Consider the following 20527-nt stretch of genomic DNA (forward strand, 5'->3'; position numbering starts at 1 on the left):
ACTGTTGAAAAAATTGATTGGGAGGCCATTAGGTAGAGATGCTTCTGGCACCTAGGGTTCTTACATGAACAAACCAATGCTCAGCTCAATGTAATCAGTAAAAAAGTAACTGACTCAGGCGTTGCAAAGAAACTTATGTGACCAAAGCATTTGTACCCTTGTAATATTCTGAAATTTTAAAAAAATTAAAATAAAAAAAAACAACACAAATTTAACCAATTGGAAACCACCAAACTAACATCCAGCTAAGGACATTCCAATTTAACAAATCAGTTATGTTTTCTTTGTTTTACTTCTGCAAACAAATTATAAAAGTTTTCCCCTTACACTCCTTCAATGGAGCCCAACCACTTGCTGTCTGGTGTTGCCCAATTCATGAATCACTGTATTTTCAAATAAATGCTTTAAAATTTTAATGTGCTGGAGTTTATCTTTTAACAGAACCCAAGGAGCACTGAAGGAGATGATCTCTACTTTTATTTCATTCAGTGCCCAAGGGATAAATGCACAACTGCTAAGAAAAAAGCAACTGCATAACAGCCCCTGAATCAGTGCCATAGCTAAGAACTAAGCATGTCAACATAGATTTTCTGTGAGCACACGATTTAAGCCTAGTATTTAATATTTTATATATATAAACAATTATATAGATAAACAATTGAGAGAGCTCGGTTGTTTTTGTTTTTTTTTTTCCCCAGGCAAAATTGGAATATTGAACAACATAACTGGTGATTGGAAGAATCTGTGAGGAGAGGGTAAGAACAAACCAGAAAAGAAATAAAGTAGAAGAGATCAGAAGGGCCTTCTCTTCACAGATAGTGATTTTCTTCTTCTTCTTTTTTTTAATGTACTTAGTCCAGGCTATTCTCAGCTCAGTGTGATCATGCATCATTGACCAAAGGGGTGGCACACCTGGAAATTCTAGTGGCTGTTTCAAAGGAAGGCAAGGTCTCCTGTCATGGTCCAGATGGCACAACTTGTCTCTGTTTAAATGGCCCACACCTCCCTCTGACCTTGACCTCCAACGCTTATCTGTCACCCCTTGGCCTTCTGCGCTCCTTTTGCCAGCAGCTGCATTTTGGCTTGAACTTTCCTCATTATTTGCATCCAGCTCTAATGTTCTGTCCGCTGACTTGTTCCATGACTTCAGCTTCAAAAAAAGACCTTGATGACTGCCTGATTTCCTGTATCTTCCAGGTCAAAAGCCCAGTTTAACTGGTTTTTCCTGGCATGATGTTCTCTTTCTACTTCTGCTCATGTAACCCAATAAACTGTTTGAACGACACTGAATTAACCTTTGAAGTTGGATACTAGTCTAGCTATATGCTTGGGAGAGTATGCCTTTGCTCTAAAGGAGTTGAGAAGTTAAAAAATATACTGGAAAAAAAATTTCAGCTCAGTTGAATTAAGGAACTAATTCATTTCCTTAATCATTTAGTCCAGCGCTGTCCAATATAACTTTTTCTGAAGATGGGAATGTTCCATTTCTGTACTGGCCAATTCAATAGCTACTAGCCACATGTGGTTATTGAGCACTTGAAATGCAGCTAGTGTGACTGAGGATCTGAAGTTTTAATTTAATTGTAATTAGTATACATTTAAATTTAAATAGCAACCTATGCCTAGTGGCTACTGGATTGGAAGCACAGGTCTACTCTATTCCTTCATATTCTTTGACAGAACAACAATTAAACCATCAGAAGCATATAAGCAAATTGAATTCATTTGTTACCATAAGAACATTGTAGGATCTTAAGGAGAAAAGAAAAAAAGGTGATGAACTTTTGTGAATTTTGAAACAGGAGTCTGACCATACAGCTCCAGGACAATATGAGTGAGGCTCCTCATTTATGTGCTGTTGGAGAATGACATTTCCATCTTTCTATTCATAGCCCCAAATGCACTTCAAGAGCTATGGAAAATCTGACAAAGGTGAGACTGTTGGAAGCAGATTCAGCTGAATTTTCCAGAAGCCTGGGGAGATCCTGGAGAAGTCTGAGGACCCAGCCTTTCCTGGTGAGTACCTTAGTCACTTGATGAAATTGCTTGGCTCTCACTTTAAGCTATTGCAGCAGTAAGAGATAGATTAAGGAATTACCTTGGCATTTTGAAATTGTCTCTCTTAATTTCTCTGAGTCCAATTTAGCGTTTTCTTCAAATAAATTGCTTCATTAGCATTGATGTGCAAAATGTTATTCAAACTTTAAAAATAGAAGATGTCAAAGTTGAGGTAATGTATCTGACTGGGAGATTATTTTACTACTGAATTGGAAATCCAAGGAAACAAAAGAAAAGAGGAAAAATTGAGCAGTTAAACAGAGATATATTATTGACTCCAGGGAGTGCTTCCATTGTAAGTCCTGGGGGAAAATATAGTCTTATGGCACACAAAGATGAGTGACTTTATGGAGAATGTCAATCAGTTTGATTCAACTTTAAGATGTAGGGCTCTGGGTTCTGTATGCCTCCGTGGTCATGAAGGAATCCTTTCACACAGTTTTGAATGTAGTTAAATCTGGAATTAGTGTCATTTACCTTCCTATGTGGTGGAATGATTCTAGGGAAGATGTAGCTGCACAGAGTAGACAGGGAACATGAAATGGGTGAGTTGAGACATAATTTCACAACATAGAAATTATAATATTCAAACACAATTGAAAATAAGCTGATATAGTCACAAAACCCTCAGTCCTCTTCCTTGCTGGATTCTCTCTCAAGGACCAAGTAATCTTCAGCTTGTGTGGTTTTGAATGTCCATCTATTTAAATAATCGCTTTCCAGTTATTCCCCAAATAATTTCTTTAGAATGCACTTGTAATTCCCTCACTTTCATTAGACAGAAATCAGCTCAACTGAAATGTAAATTTGGGCAACTTGCTTTATTAAGCAGAACACTGAGTCTTTGTGCCCGTGTAGCAAAGGAAACAAGTCCGTCTCTTCCTTCCTTCTTTCCTCCCTCCCTTCCTTCCCTTCTTTGTTTCCTTCCTTCCTTCCTCCCTCCCTCCCTCCCTTCCCTTCCTTCCTTCCCTTCCTTCCTTCCTCCCTTCCTCCCTCCCTCCCTCCTTTCCTTCCTTCCTTCTTGTAATATTGCTTGTTGGAAGTGGTTGGCAATTATAAGAAGACTGACTGAGGAAATGCAGCATTGGAATATTTTGGCTTTTATAATAATTGTGAAACTTTCCATCTCTAAGCCAGGCTTGAATAAGAGTGTTGCCTGATTTCCATGCTGAGCTGGAGGTTACGAAACGCTCCTCCCAAATAACCGTCCCTCATCTGCATCTCTCAGAGACATAATGTTTTTCTTTTTACTCTCAAATACTTCTTTTATTTATCTTATTAAGTCCTTTATTTTTACATAGAGATGAGGAGATGTTTTACTGTTCACATCACTGTCACTTGCCAGGCAACTGATTTATCATATGTGACACTAGAAAAAACAAAACACTAATTTATATTCATGAAGTTTTCATTTATGCTTTCTAAACAGATATAATGCAATCTGTCTAACCTCTCCAGGAAGTTCTAGAGCTCTGTAATTTTGTGACACTCTCTCTTCAATATAAGCAGCAGAAAAACAATATATGAAAGGTAAAAAAAAAATTACAAATAAAATGGAATCCATATTTTTCAGATAAATGACAATTAGAAAGAATTAACAAGTGGTGTTTTAATTTCTAAACTTAATTTTACAATACTTCAGAAGATGGAACAGAAAACTTTGGCTTGAGATTTGGGGATTATCATATTGTCTCACATGTACACATGAATATCTACATTGGTAAACAAACAAACAAAAACCAAAAGACACTCATAGTAACTGGGCACATTCAGCTCCAGAAATCTGTACAAGGAGCCTCGCCTGTGAATTTACAACATGCCAAATCTTTCCTTTTTTTCTTACTCTATAAATTTTTAACATATCACGTATCTCAACCAAACTAAACAAAAAACATTATCTTTTTTCTAATCTTTTTAAGGCTTCATTCTTTCCATTAATGCCATAATATTCAAGATCTCATGGTGAAGACAAAGAAGATCAAATAGTTTCATGGCTCGGTTTGAAGATCACTTTCATAGAATGAGTGTCATTAAGTGTCCAGGCTTGGCTAGGGCTTCCCCTGTTACGTACTTTTGCAGCCCCCTGTATTTTCTCTCCACAAAAGTTTGTACAATTGCAATGTAGGCAATTACTTGAAACATTTCATTTCATGGGTGCTCATTGGTAGACTCAGCTCCATAATGAAAACACCACATTGAAGTTGTTTTCCATGTTACCCAGGGCTGAACACAGACCTCTCTGGTATACATACTGCACTTGCTCAAAAACACATTGAATTAATGTTATGATTTTTACAATCATCTTTAAAGTTTTTAAAGTATTTAAAGTTTGCCCAAGAACTGCTGTGGGTTGGATTTCTCCCTGTGGAGGGAATTAGCTTTGGGGTAAACCTACAGAGCTGGCCTAGTTCATCACAACATTGAATTCTGTTAACCGTCCAGAGATGTGTTCCTTTATATTTGTGAAATGAAAACAGTGAGTAATGTGTGGTTAAGGTATTTATGTTCGTGAGGCCAAAATTAGGTTTACTCTGTGACTCAGCTACTTCCTCCAGTAGAAGCTAAAGCTGAGGAAAGTAACATCGCTGTCTGAAATGGAGATAAGAGTCATTGTTGGCCAGAGAGGTGGGCAGGCGTAGGAAGCCTCGGAGCTGGAATCCAATTCTAAACAATTTCCCATCTCTGCAGGGCAGAACTAAACAAATTGAAACAGAGTAAGAAACTTTTGTGAAGAGTGAGGTTGGAAAACAACTTGTTGGAAAAAATACCACCCATGTCAATGATCGATCTGGTGTTTTGGAGTATTAATGAGGGTTCCTTGGAAAATACCATTAAAACATCTGATGATAAGACAAAGCTGAGCTTAGTGCTCACAAAGTCAAGGAGAGAAGAGGGGAAAGTCAGGGTATTCATGAGGCTTTTGGATCTGGTTTAAGGGCTAAGATTAAGTAAGAATTGTGATATAATAGTATAAAATTGGTGGGTGTGGCAAGGCAAGGGTTTTGTGGTGAGTTTTCTGAGACTCTTGAAGGGTTAACAGTCATTCAGTGTTATCTACTGAAAAGACCAACAGTCTGATATTGGCTTAAATGGGATTTTGGAGAAGTTTCTGTTGAACAATGAAGTTATCTGCAACTTTTTTCTTTGTGAGCAGGAGTTTTCTGGAATTGTAAAGCCCCTTTGATGAAATCAGTGGAATAATAAGGTCTTACTAAAAGCACACAGTAACCTGCATGGGTGTGGATGGTTTCAAATCTCTGTACTCTTCTTCCTCAACATCATTGTTCTATTTGAGCAAAAGGAGACCCGTTGGATAAAGGTTGGGGAAACAATGGCTGTCTTAGCACAGAATTGTAAAAGTCAGCATCGGGAAAGAGGTATGACATTTTTCAATCTCCCTATTCTGTCATGAGCAGGCCTTATCCCTTAATCTCTACTTCAGTGTGACTATTGGAACACACTAATTTAAATCCTCTCACTCCCAGATTCCTAATGAAATAAATTCCTAAATTCCGAAAATCTTCTGGAGCACGAAAAGAGAGGAAAATGGCAGATTCTATTAATACTTGTTTAATTCATTTGCTTAGAGATTTCCAAAATATTTGGTGGGAGAAACTATTTGTGGTGAGGACAGACAACATAAATTTATAAGGTTAGTTATTGATGCATTATGCATTGTACAATAATAGTATAAGCAGTATGATATTTCTGATAGGTATGTGGGGAAATGCTATTAAGTGAGCCAGCCATAATTTGTTTTGTCTTATTATATGCTTGGTTAAAAATAGCAACTCTTATAATCAAATGAATACCAAATGAAGCAAATGTTGTGATGCAATTTTAAAATGTGAAAAATGTCTCTAATAAAATGCTTATTTAATTTTCTGGAAAAAATATTGCAACATGACAAAATGCATAAAAATGTTTGCCAAGGACCCTCTGTAGAATGAAAAGCTAGCAAATCCTTCTGACCTGGCTGAAGGTCAGAAAAACACATTAGAACTCTAATGGTTCCAAACTACAGCAACACACACCTGACCAACAGGGCTGAGACAATAGCCACAGCATCTCCATTGTTCTAAGTCACCCAGCAAGAGCTGGGTTGACTAGGATACTGGTGCTGTAGCCCCTTTTCTTGGTCTTCGTGAGACTCTACTATGTCCCCAAATACTTCCCTCTGAGGTGATGGTGACGAATCCATGTAAAGCAGGAGTCACAAACTCAAATGCCTGCAGAGAATGGAACTTACTATCAGACAGTGACGTGGGCCAGAGCAACACTGTGGGGAATGCTAAGGAATGGCGGTGACTGTGGTGAATTAGAAAGAGCAGCAACTACTCAGATCTTCTTGATTTTTACTATATAGGAATATATACCTAATCTGGCCAGAGGTTTCAATGTTTTAAGAGATAACTGGCTATTCAAATTTTTATATGGTAATTTCCTATTCATAATGTTTTAATCCCCCAAAAAAAATCCACACATCTGTAGGCTGAATTTTGCCCATGCCTATCATCTTTTTTAGTAGCCTAATTCCAATGACCTAATAGTCAACACATAATCCTCTTTTCCCCTTGCCCCTCTCATTTTGTCAGAAGATCACTAGTGCTGTTTAATTTGAGGAGAAAACCCTCACTCCACCGAGAAGCATCCTCTACTGCCTGAGGCAGGATCTGAATTTTCATCACTAGTAGTTATTTTTCTTTTAAGACAGAAAGTCCTTTAGTTCTCTGTCACACATTAAAATATACCTGGTTGTCACCTTATTGAGGTAAGAAAATAAATCTAATTAGTTAGAAACTTTTTCTAAAACTATCAACTAACAGAGGATGGAAAGAAAACAAATCACCACGGAAACGATACTACTGTGTAAAAGAATCATTTGTTCAAAATGCAGATTCAGGTTCCCCGGCTGGAACTCTAGAGATCTGAATTCTCAGAATCTAGGGGAGAGGCCAACTACCTGCTCAGGAAGTGCTCCTGGGTGGTTCTCATGTCGTTAGTTGTTTGGATACAGAAAACAAACAAATGAACAAAAACAAACACTTAAGCAGTGGTTCTCAAACTTTAATGTGCATTAGAATTACTTGGAGGGCTTTTATAGCATAAATTACTGGGCCCCACTCCTATTGTTTCTGATTCAGTGGGTCTGGAGTGGGACTGAGAATTGTTATTTCTAACAAGTTCCCACCGATGCTATCGCAGCTGCTCTTGGGACCACACTTTGAGAACCACTGCTCTAGAGGAATGGTGCCCAGAGTGAGCCTGGTAAGCACACACAGGAGCTGAAAGAGGGGTTGGAAGAGGCTGGAATAACTTCAACTGTTTCATAATGTGTTCTTGGATCTGGGGCTGGAGCCCAACACCTAATAGCATTGCAGACTTTGCCTCTGGTTCATTCATTCCTCAAATATTTATTGACACTAGCCATGTGCCAGACACCATACTAGGCATATACTCATAAATTAATTAGCTTATTAAATCACCACGTAATTCATCTGACAAATATTTATTGAGCATCGCTATTTGCCAGGCCATGGGCTTCCTTGCTACTAAGAGACAGGTCTCAGCTGCCATGAATCAGCAGCCTTGAGTCTTGGCTTCTCTACTATCATTCATCTTCAGAAGATGGCTTGAAGGAAATCTTGGTTCTTTCTGCGAAAGCTAAAGGAACACAATAGAGATGGTTACCTGTGTTATCCTGGGGGAATGATGTTTTCCACAGATCCCTGAAGCTTGAAGGAAGAGGCACTGCTGTCTGAACCGTGCTGACAGCTCTCGTCCTGTGGGCCCAGTGGGGACAGTGAATACTTTCCTGTTATGAGCAAGTAGGCTTCCCAGGGTTGCCCCTGTGCTTGGCAGCCAGGAACCCAGACACACTTTTTCTAGAAATGGTGCTTTTCCAAGAAAGAAAAGAAATGCACATAAGACGGGCTGTCAAAACCTGCCCCAACGCAGCCCTCCTGCAATGTTTCATAGAAAACATCCTTTATGCTCCACGGGAGGCCTGCCCTTTCTCTGTGTCTGCAGATCGTGGGTAATGGAGGGTGTAGAGTCAGAAACACAAGCATTTCTCCAGTTATACAGGCTGCCCCACATTACACCTCATGACAAATAATTCATCTTTTATTAAATGCAAAAGCCAGGGCTGGAGGAGAACTGAGAGTCTCCCAGTAGCTCTACATTGCTTTCTTAGATTCAGATCTCTTTTTATAAATACGATGCAATACTGAAGACAAAAAGAGCCCTTGATCTAGTCTGTTTTTTGTTCCCTTTGTTTCCTGAGTCTACATATTTTAGAAAGCCTAAAAAATAAATTATTATCTATGGAACAAATATCAATAATTCTGAATGTGTTTAAATGGAATGGTTACTTTAGCTTCACTGTAGAGATCATTTCTTTGAGATATCATTGTGGTTTGCAAAATATTATATTAATGTTTAAAATGAGAATGGTTTAGCTTACAATTCTTAAACTGAAAAGCCCTTGAGACCTGGATCTGATGAATTCAGCTCTGTATCTCTCCAAGACTTGCATATGGTGGACACTCAAGGTATATTAGTTGAATCCTTGCATACTAGAATGAGAAAATGAATGAACATTAGACAGTGGCTAATTAACCCTGTTCATTTCTGGTTGAGGAAATCATCTCCCAGGAGTGTGGTGATGTCTTCGGGTATCCTTGCTAGGGATGCAGGCAAGAAATCATCTCCCGCCTTCCAGGGCCACGCTCACCTCGCTACATCCGCCAGATCCCCACCGACTCTTAATGATGAGTAGAGTTGAGATTTGAAGAGTCCAAGGCAAAGTGAGCCAAACCCAGAAAAATAAATATTTTAATATGAAAAATTTAAATAAACATATCTTTATCAGAATATAGTTTTTTTTTTTTTCCTCTCAGGGGACAAGTATCAGGGGAAAGTTTAATAAAAATTCTAATTTATAATCCTAGACTCAGGTAAAAATCTTCGTAAAAACTCCAAAATCCATTAAGGCAGTTTTGGGGAAACATATGCACACCTTTTACCACAGTTATTTTAATGGACTCGATAAATTGAGTTGACCAGTAGGGGGTAAAATCTCTGTTTGGCTGGAAGGAGAAATATTTGATTTCCATGTCTGCTCAGGAAACTAATATTTAAACTTATATTTCTTACCCTTGCTGCTGGATAATAAGGATTATTTGACACGAGTGAATGTGGAAACTTAATCAGTTCTGATAATTCTCTGTGTTTACCTCCTGCACGCTGCTCTCAGTGCACAGACCACTCAGCCTCTCACGGCCTCTGAAACACTCCCAACCTGGCCTTCTCCATTTCTTTTGACCACAGTTCAGCGCTCATCCTCTCCCTCCTTTCTTTCACAGTGCTGTCAGTTATCATTCTGGAACACAAGACAGATTATGTGGTTTCCTAAAACCCTAGAACAGCTCCCCACTGCCGAGAGAGTGCAGCCCTACACTTACAGCAAAACTCAGGGTCGCCTACAGCTCTGCTCCCACCATTCTTTCAAGACTCATCCTTAAGCACCTCCCTTCACACAGACTCTGCCAGCCACGCTAGACTCCGCATGTGGCCTCTGCAAACTGTAAACGAGCAAGGTGGTGGAGTGCAGCTGCTAAGAGCAGGCGCTCTGGACTCACACTGCCTGGGCTCAAAAGCCAGCTCCGCCATGAACTTGGTGACCTTGAGTAAGTTACATCACTTCTCTGAGTCTGAATTTCTCATCTGTGAAATGAGTAATGACAGACCTCCCTCGTGGGGCTATCAAGAGTTGAACTTGAGATGACACCTGTGCTGTGCTTAGAGCAAAGCTCCAGCATGAGGTGCTGGCAGCAGGTTGGCCGTCACGGTCACTCACGGTGCTGCTCACGATCCACTCTGGATCTCGGTGGGGATCACACCCTGCAGGGAACTGTTTACTCACTGCTTTGGAAACCGACAAAGTATTTTTCTGGATGCGTGTAGCACTTTGTCCTTTTCTTGTTGTGCTATTAGGTGTTATACTGTCTTCATATCCCCCTCAAGATGATGACATCTTCGATAGCAGGAAGCTAACCTGACTCGTCTTTCCATCTGCTTCGCCAGCTCAGCACTCAGCCCCTGGCAAGTGCTTGATAAACAGTTTAGGGAAGTAGAAGAAACTTATCTGTGAGTCATTCAAAGCACTTTGTGTTTAAATGCATACATCCAGGAAAATAAATCTGATTTGAGACTACTACTCATTTACACCAATGTAAAAGTGAATTTCACTCACTCTACAATTATTTATTGTGTTTCTATTATTGTCAGTCACTGTTCAAGGCACTGGGGATACAAGTAAAAAAAAAAAAGATACATTTTCTGCCCTCAAGGAGCTTCTATTCTGGAGAATGAAAACAGTTAACAGAGAAGATTAAGAACATGGTAAGTGCAATGGGTAAAAAGTAAGCAAGGAAGGAGGATAGATGAAGGGGTGCTATTTTATATATGGATAGTCCAGGTAGACTTCTTTGAGAGTGTGACATTTAGGCAAAGCCCTGAGGTCCCTGTGCAGCTACCCAGAGAAAGAGTTTCCCAAGCAGAGGGAATGGCCAGTGCCAAGGCTATGAGGTAGAGATTTCCAGGAGCATGTGAGGACCTCGTGGTGTGGTGGAGCAGTATGATCCCTGGACAGAGTGGTAAACAGAACTTGTAAATGTGTATGTGTGAGTGTACACACATTTGGTAGGACGTTATAGACACTGTCTTGCATCTGACTTCTCATTTCACACCATAAAATTTGGAGATTGTTCCACATTAGTGCATATGGGTCTGTTTCATTATTTTTGATGGCAGTATAGTATTCCTTCCTCTGCTTGCACCAGCCTTCATTTTATCACTCCCCAGCTGATGGATCTTTGGCTATCACAGATGAGTCCTTCATGAGAAACTTTCTATTTCATCATTTCTCACAAGCACTAGTTGCCTGTAGGATATTCCTAGAAGTAGAATTGCTGATTTGAAGTATATGAACATCTTAAATTTTGAAAAATATCTTACATTTAGGTAAATATCACCAAATTACTGTGTACAAAGGTATTCCAGTTTCTACTTCCACCAGCAATGAGGTGCCTGTTTATCCACTAAGTGAAAAATGGCATTTCACTAGTGTTAATTTGCATTTCTCTGATTATGAGTAAGGTTGACCATCTTTTCATATATTTATGAGCTATTTGTATTTATTTTTCTATGAGCAATCTGTTCATATTGGAGTCTATTTTGGACTCTGCTGAATTGTCAGATGTTTGGAGTCAAAACTGTTTTAGTTAATATTTCTGCCCCATTTTGTTCCCTAATGAAACAATGTTATTGCCTCTGTCATCCTGCTGCTTATTTACCAAACAGCGCTATCTAAATATTTTGCCTACACATTCCCCTGGTGAATACTTGTGCATTGCAGATGTGAGCTGGGGGAGATCCAGGGTGGATGGTAGTGTTGTCCCAGGACAGCTGGTTAGATTTATCTCAGTTCCTCAGTTTGATAGCACATGAGAGTCCAAAACCTCTTCTTCTCCCACAAGTTCTCACCATATCTGGGAGTGAGGGGAATCCTACACTCATGTGTCTCACTCTCTCTGCCTGTATCTTTGTGTGATGTCTTTGTTTCTACCCATCCCATCATACAGGCAACAAACGCATCCCCTTTTGTCTCTCCCAAGCCATTCCACGGTGACAGCTGTGATGTAAATCTTCAAGCACGCTTGCTCCCTTTTTCTCGTTCTCTCTCGTATTCTATCTCTCTCTACTTAACTCTGTTACCCACTTCTTTCTCAAGCATAAAGTAAATTTCTGTCTTTATAGAGATTGCCTTTTAGTGAACATGGTCTGTGAAGTCTACATGACCTTGGGATCTCGCCCTCTGTACCAAAGGGTATATCCAAGTTTTTCTTCTGAGCAACGCAGTGCTCCTGCTAAGAGGAATTCTGCTGAACAAAATTTCTTCCATACATGTAGATCTGGAAATCTCTGTAATTTTGGTATGTATCTTATCTACTAGTGCTGGATGTAGAGATAGACTCAAGGGCTATGATGTTGACTTAAGTGACACAGGATGCTGATAGTTCAGGAGAAAGAATTTACAAGGTTGCTCCAAAGAAAAGCATTTTGAGTCAAGTGCAAAGGTCTCAGTGTTAAGATTGAGGAAAGGACTTTTCTTCATCTTATCTAAATTAGTTTAGAGTGGTCATTTTTAGGCATTCATGCCCAACTTCTGATGTTGCTGTAGACTCATGACGTCAATATAAGATGTTGTATGGTAGATCAACCCTCAGCTTCTTCTATTAAGGTCTATGTCCTTTAGAAAAGGGGTCCTGGAACTTGCAACCATCCCTCACCTTCCTCTTTTTTTCTACTTTCCTCAGACTTCCCACTGGACTGTTATTCCCTGACATGTTTATGAACCACTTATTATATGACCTTTCTTTCTGCCTTACTGAGAAAATTGAAGTCATTGGGAATAATGTTTATTATTCAACTTTCTGTGTCCACTAACAAATGTATCTACATCCACTCAGTCTTTGCCTACTTCCAACAGTCTCAGTGGATGAGATGTTCCTCTTTCTTGCCACGGCCAGCACATTCCTTTGTACCCTTCACCCCAACCACATCAAACTCCTCCTGGTACTTTACCCTTTCAGTTTTTCCTCATTTCCTCTGTACTGGTTTCTATGCTTTAAACCATAAACCTTCTCAGATCTAGCTAAATTCCCCTCTCCCCTACCAAAACATACCAATCTCTCTCCAAAACTCTTGACCTTAAATCATATCTAGCATCCTCTGTTCCTTCTTCTCTACTTCTTGTCAAAATTTCAGAAAGTGCCTGCATCTGTCCCCACCGATCTACTGATTTCACCAAGTCACCACTAATCACCTAATTTCCAAATGAAATGGAATGTGATTTGCAATTTTATCTAATTGGGCCACTCATCTGCCTCTCTTGCTGTTGTTCTCTCCCCAATTCTTGAAAAATCTCTTTCTTCTTGCCTTCCGCAGTGCCACCTCTTTTGGTTCTCTGTGTACTGTCAAGATTGATCCTTACCTGCGTGTTTTCTTATGTGCTTCTTTTCCTTGGTGCATCCTTAAAATGTCCCTTCCCTGCGCTCTGTCACTGCCCCTTGCCCACTTAATCCTTTTGCTGCTTCTACCTTCAAGATCCCTGTATTTTGTGTGCTAGCTTCTCTCTTTTCAACTCTCCTTGAACTATCTCACAAAACTCCTTGGTTTTATCTAATACTAATATATTAATACTAAAGACTTTGAGGTCTCTATTCCAGCTCAAATCTCTCTACAAGCTCCAAATTTTTAAGGACAGAAACCCATTGAGAATTTCACCCCAATCTCATCCCACAGGCTGAAACTAAGTTCATCTCCTTTCTGGTGGGTCAGCTTCTGTTCATGCTTTCTTTATCTTTGTAGGGGACAGGAGGTGTGAGCATTTATTCCCCCAGTATTTTAAGCTAACATTCTGAGGATTATTTTTAATTTCTTTCTGTACCTCATCCCCATTGCAAATTAAGTTTGCAAGTTTAATTTCCTAAATATTTCTCAACTTTTCCCCTCTCACTGCAACTCTGGTGCACTACACTGGTTAGGGACCTTTTTCTCTCTTGTTTATAATATTTCAGCAGCCTCCCAACAAGCCTTCTAGCCTTTCTAGTCTTATCTGTTCTCAAATAATTCAGTAGATGCTAAAGTCATGTCTCTATAATGGAAACGTGACATTTCATTTATCTTTAAATCCTCTCTGTCTTTCTAACTTATTTCTTACCACTCCCTTCATCACGACACTGTGCCTCTTATCTGTCATGATGTTTCTTGTTCAGAATTTGCTATATTAAAGGCTCTCCCACGCATCACCTCCCAACTAGCGAGCTACTTGGTAAAAGCAAAGCACTACTACAGTTTTTAGGATTCAGTTAAGGTGTCACCACCTTCAGGAAGCTTTCTCTGACATATCTTTCTACCCATGTCTTGTTTAGGGGCTTCATTCCTGTGTTCTGCTGCAACCCTGAACTAGCCATGTATTAGCTTAACACACGTTGTCAGGGTCATCTGTTTACACAACTGTGTCTCCCACTGATTTAAATAGTTGAAGACAAAAACTGTTCCTTATACACTGTATTTCTAATGACAAGGACAGTGCTTGTCACATGGCGTATGCTTAATCATGTCATTGATAAATGTATGAGACAATGGTCTAGATTAAAATCATGGAATGGATATCTCAAAGTTGAACTGAATACTGGGCCAATATAATTCTTTTACTTTTCTTATTCTCCTTATTGTAAAATGGGTACAATAATAGTAATCACTTCATAGGGTTTTTGTGAGGATTAAATGTGATGATATTATGCGGAGCCCTTTGGCATAGTGCCTGACATAGTAGTTGCTCACTAAATACGACCATGTGACACTGACAATCAGCTCTGCTACTTCTACTAGTAACGCTGTTGGTCAGCACCATCAGGAGAGCAATTCGTGAAGTCTGTTCTTTTCCCTCTCCAGTTTTATTAGCTTTAACAGTGAGGAAATTGGCCTTATGGTGGCTCATTTTCTCAATAAGTGAGCTCAGGGATCATGCTGGCTTTATTACTATTTTTTAATTACAAAGCTGTTTTACTTTATTTTCTCAATTAGAAAACAGTGAATGGAAGGCACAGCTATAAATTGCTCATAGCCCCACCATCCCACTGCAGCCACTGTTGGCATACATATTTTTCCCCTGAGGGCCCTTGTTCTACGCACACATTCTTGGGGGTGGTGGTTGTTGTTAGCGGGAGTGACCCTGACATTAAATCTGCTTAGTGCAAGGATCACAGGCACTGAGAAAGTGTAAATTTGAAGGATTTGCAAGGAAAGGAGACAAGTTTAACCTGAGTTCAGAGCTGAATAAGAGCCCCAAGTTGAAGACAAGAATGAGACCCTCTATTAGTATCAGATCCTTCAGGGGCCCAAAACAAACATTTTTTTATTTTAAAACTCCAAGACTTAGGGTTGTTGATGCCTGTAAATAACAACAGTAACTTACTACTTCCTCAGCTAATTAGGATTTCAGCAACACCTAACTTTCAAAATATCTTATTTTCTTATATTATGATTTCTCAGTATATTACAGTTATTGTTTTATCAACAGCCATATGTTCTCCCCTCTAGGAGCGAGCACCTGTCACTCTTAAATAGACGTCACAAATTCACCATCTATTTAGCAACGGATATTAAGCAATAGCAGTGGACGTTGTTTTCAGTTTATTAAATCATGCTAAGACGAAAGTTGAAATAAAACAAGTCATTTCCTGACTGCTATGTGCTAAGCATAGTCCTGAGCTCTGGTTAAACTGCAATGAACAAAACTGACATGGTCAATGCCTTCAAGGTATTCCAGCTAGCCAGGAAACCCCTAGCAAACAAGGAGACGGTCCAATAAATGTAAAGTTTAGGATTGAGGTAAATGTACTGAAAGAAAGAGCATGGGCATTGCTGAAATAGAATGATGGTTGGAGGAAAAGGGGTGGGACACCTTTCAGTAGTTGGGGAAGACCTCTTTGCGGAGGCAACGTTTCAGCTGAGACTTAATGGAATATAAATGTCACCCAGGCATGAACTTTGTAGGAGAGCCTTGGTGGCTAGAAGGCTTGCTTCCGGTGGGGACAGGAAGAAGACCAGTGTGGCTGCAGTGTGGAGGTCAGCAGAGCAAGAGGTCCAGATGCAGCTGGACTGGCCAGGCCTAATCACACAGGGCCTTGCAGGCCACACTCAAGAGTTTGGGTGTTCCAGACCTTCTATTTGCAAACTCATGGTTCCTCCTTAGAAGCTCTGCTCTAGATGATCTCTGCAATCATTATCTGTCGAGCATACCTGTGCATAATGTTACCTTGGTGCCTCAGTGCACACTCGTATTCCTTTGGCCTGGAATGGAAATAGTATCAACTTGAATTGTAATGTCTGCCCAGAGACCTGCAAGCAATATAATCCTGGGCAAGGTCTGAGACCTCTTGGGCCTCATGTCTTATAAAATTATGAAGAGGCACATCTCAACACTTGGATGTGAGAAATAGATAAAATAATATATGTGAAATCCTCCAGCCTGGGGCCTGATGAAAGCCAGCTGTAATAAATGTTAGTTTCCCTGCAAACTCCACTTAGGCAGTTTCTATCCATCCCCATTCCATTGCCCTCTTCTAAGCCACTAAAGGGTTTTTGGTTCTGTACCACCTATTTGCCCTTATTTAATAATTAATTTTAAGCTCACACTTCATGTGTCTGCCTTACTTCTCCCGACAGATTAGGGTAGAGACTGTGCCCAAACCTCACAGTAACGAGTAACCTTGGGCACAGAGGTGATGTTCAGTTAGTCTGCTGTGTTTGCATCTTTAGGATCCAGTAAGGCAAAGGAAATCTTGACTGGCAAAACTGAGGAGAATGCAGGTAACAAAATGGAAAATGAAAATGGATTTCATGATTGCATGGGAGTTAAGGAGAACCTGCTGAGGGAGCATGTGGTGAAGAGGAGAGAATGCTATTACAGCAGGAAAGAAGAGTCCTTTATGTAATGATGGACCATTTAGAGATACCTGTGGTTATGCCTGTAATCCCAAGCTATGTGGTGATCTGAGTGGTGAATTAAACAAACATTATTTGGGCTCCCCATTAACTTATTAATTCAACATTTATTTAATGTCTGCTATTTATGATGTCATGCCTTAGGCTAGATATTGGGCAAATATCTGAAATGAATAACTTAATTTTGGACAGACTGAATATTGTTATGTGGGTGATTTTAAAGTAGCAAGTTGAGGCATAGATTTATTACATTGTATTTTTCTATATTAAATATTATGGGTTTTAAATTAACATAGGTTATAAAATATATTTATTTCCTGTGGATTAAATTAAGCCATAAGATTTCCTAATTGCAAAACATGATGAGATATATGCCTTTATAAATAAAAGAACAATAGTATTTCAAAATTTTTCTTTGAGCATTACTTGTATAGGTACAATTGCTGAAAGTTTTGATGAGTTTCAATACAAATATAATCTATGAAACATAAATAATGTTTCCACATTCCTATGTAGAACAGAGATCAGCAGAGTTTGTGGGTTACATTATAGTTATTATTTTACAATTCTAATTTTAGGATCATTTTTAAAGCATGTGTATCTTTTAACTATTCAGAGAGTTTTTGCTATCTTTATTTTTAACTTTTCTTTCAACTTTTTTAAAGGTAAACACTTTAAAAGCAGAGTGATTTATAAAATGGAGTAACCCCTTGAATATTTTCATTTCCCATTTTGGGGACTTCTTTATCCTCTTAGCCTCCCCAATTAATATTTCTTTGTTCTTCCCAATAGGCAAATTTCTCAGATGCATAATCATTTGATTTAGAGATTCAACACTAATAAGTTTATGCCTTGAAATAGAGTAAAGACTTTTATTATATTAGTCTGGGTATTTCTTCCAGGTGTTAAATTTATCTTCAGCCCAGTGGTCCAAGTTCCAAGGGATGCCTGTAATTAGATGTAATTACATGTCATATTAATCAACCAGTGGTATTTCAGGTCACAGTTCTGCTACTCTCCTCCTTACATCTTTCCCGTATTCTCTTTCCACCTCCCTTTTGAGCACCTCCCTTGTGTTCCCCACCAAGGAAACGTCTCTAAATTACATCCTACTTTACAACTGTCTGGGAACCAGCTCCCACGAGAGCCTATAATCAAGAGTGATAAGAGGGAGAACAACATTGTTATAATGTCCATTTGTCCCCGAGGAACATATCTTTAATTTGCAACTTTAAATCTCTGTTTAAAAGCCCCTCAGAAAAGGTAGCTGCGGTTGGCCTGACAGTCTTGCTGGGAAGCAGCTTCCTCTGCTTTCGGGCTTGCCTATGTCTCAGTGTGCAAGATATGATTTTTCTGATTTATTTTTTCTTGGAGTTCCTTGGAGTGTAGCAGCCAAAATAACAGTATGGTTTCTCACAGCTCTCCAAGGCACACTTTCTGGCCTCCTTGCTTTTCCAGGATTTGGCAAAAAAATTAAAAGTACCAGCTCCAGCCCAGGCAGACTCTGAGTGGGGTGTGAGATCCAAGCAGTGGTCAGGGGGTGCAGGTCTACTGGAGATTCATCTGCATTCTGCACTCAGGGTCCTGGGATTCTTCGGAGACCTCCTACTGAGGGATTAAGTGGGGGCACAAGGATTAGAAAGTCTAGCTGTCATTTTCTACCTTCTTGCTTGCTGTAGATTTTGCTTTTCCTTTCTGTTTTCCAACATTGCATTTCTTCCCTTATGGATTGTTCTGAGCTGCTCAAATGAACTAACAGATAAATAGTATAAATAGCAGTTTGTTAACCCAGTTAGCATGGAAATTACAATCCCCCCATTCTCCTCCCCGCAATCCGCTAAGCTTTCCTTAGCTTTACTGAGTGGACCCAATCTGGTAGCTTCCTGGTATCACACTAAAGGATGGGCAGATATGCTGTTGCCATGGAAACAAGGTAATTGCTCAGAGGCTTCATCCTGCATGGGTAATATTGAACTAACTGCTGTACAGTTTCCCATTTATTACAAAACATTTACAAGGAAAATGTGATGTGTTTCATAATGTTAAAGTGTTTGCCTCTTTTGAAGAAGCTAAGTAAAAATTTCTGATTAGAATAAATGCTAAGTAGGAGAGAAACTCTTCAATGAAAAGTGAGTTTAAAATACACAGAGGTTATCGATGACACAGAAAATCCATTGGTAGGCCACAGGCCCTGACTGGGTAGAGGATGTCAGTGTTTCTCTCCTTCCTGTCTCAGGTGTTTCTATCTGTCATGTTGTGCGGTATTGCCATTTGGCTTCCCTTGCCTAATAGTGCATTGCAGGAGTACAAGTTCTCTGCCATGCAGTTTGGACACCATTTTGTATTCTTTTCTTTTTGACTTCCTCCACAGCACAGAATGACCTGACCCTCTTATTCTGTTCCAACTTCTTTCCCTTTGTCTAATTTTCCATAAACTTGCCCACAAAACTTTTTTTAAAAAGAAAAGCAAGTTTTTCTCCTCACTGTCCTTGGGCAGAATTGTTTTCACCACATATTTTAATCCCAATCTGTAAAATTCCTCCTTGCTCTGTAATCAGAGCTCAATCAATGTTCACTGAACATGCCTCCTGACAAGACATTTATTCTTCTTTGGCTTCAGTCCTCCTATCCACAAAAACGAAGATCTAAATCAGTGTTTCTTAGCTTCACTTTCTCAACTCACAAGTGGCTTCATAGAGATCATGCCTTCTGGTCGGGTGTAATTTTGTTTTCTAGCTCAAGTGCAATGCCACTGCGTTCTCTGGCTTGAGAATGCCCACAATATACTTTCTAAGAAGTACACATCTCCTCACAGGGTTCTCACTCATACCCGGTTTGACATTGAGACTCATGGTGCTACAATTAGATAACCTACAAATTCACATTCTGTTCTGACACTCTGCGATTCTGTGATGCTAGTTTCTAGTCACTTCACTGAGAAAACCTGGTCTGACCAGTTGGTTTGGCATACTTTTTAGGAGCTCCCATGCATACTGTTACTGTTGCCCTCACTGCATTTTATTGAGTTTAGTCATCTGTCCTTCTCTGGTAGACTTGAACTCCTTGATGATGCGTTTCTTTCTTATCTAGAATTGTTTGCGTGTAGCCTAGCTCAGGGGTTAAGAGCAAACCTTCAGTAAATATTTGGTGAACATAACAGTTGTTTGATTAATTTGTCGTACTTATGTTGCTCAGATTACAACTTTATCAGTGCATTAAAAGCAGATCTCAAGTAGGGAGTCTTTGTAACTCCTTCACTACTGTGGCTACTGTATCTCCTAAAACATATTCAAGTTCCAAAGCTCCACAAGGATTAAGAAGGGTTGAGAGACCAGTTGGGTGGTTATGTAGCTATGCTCCAAGAACCTGATTTGGGGGTTGGTTTGTGTTCGTAGTTGTATATCATTCATGCCAAGTTTGATTGCCTTGCTTGAATGGTGTAGTATTAACATCCCTGCTTTTCAAATGCCTAACTAATTGTTTATTCATGGTGCTATTAATTGGATGGCTATTTTGTCGCTTGGTTTTAAAGGCCACAGGATGGAGCCAAATCATGACACCTCCATTTCCACCTGAGGTGTTACAAAATCTGATTTTAGTTTCACTAAAATAAATAAAAATAAAATATATGCATTTATATGAAATGTCAACTAAAATCAATAGCAATCTATTTCTCTCGGAGTGAGAGCGGGACTCGCACAATCAATTAGCAGTAAGCTTGTCAAAATGCACAGGGCAGAGGTTTCTAGGCGCTTCATCATTATTTTATTTGCCCAGAGCATTTGAATAAATGAAGTGAAATGTTGCCACAAGTCTCTGAATCTTTGATAGATAATTTCTGGACCTCCTGCTGAAATACTGTTGGGTAATTTTCTGCAGTAAATTTTCT

Source organism: Lemur catta, chromosome 2 (assembly GCF_020740605.2).
Source record: "Lemur catta isolate mLemCat1 chromosome 2, mLemCat1.pri, whole genome shotgun sequence".
Classification (NCBI taxonomy): Eukaryota; Metazoa; Chordata; class Mammalia; order Primates; family Lemuridae; genus Lemur; species Lemur catta.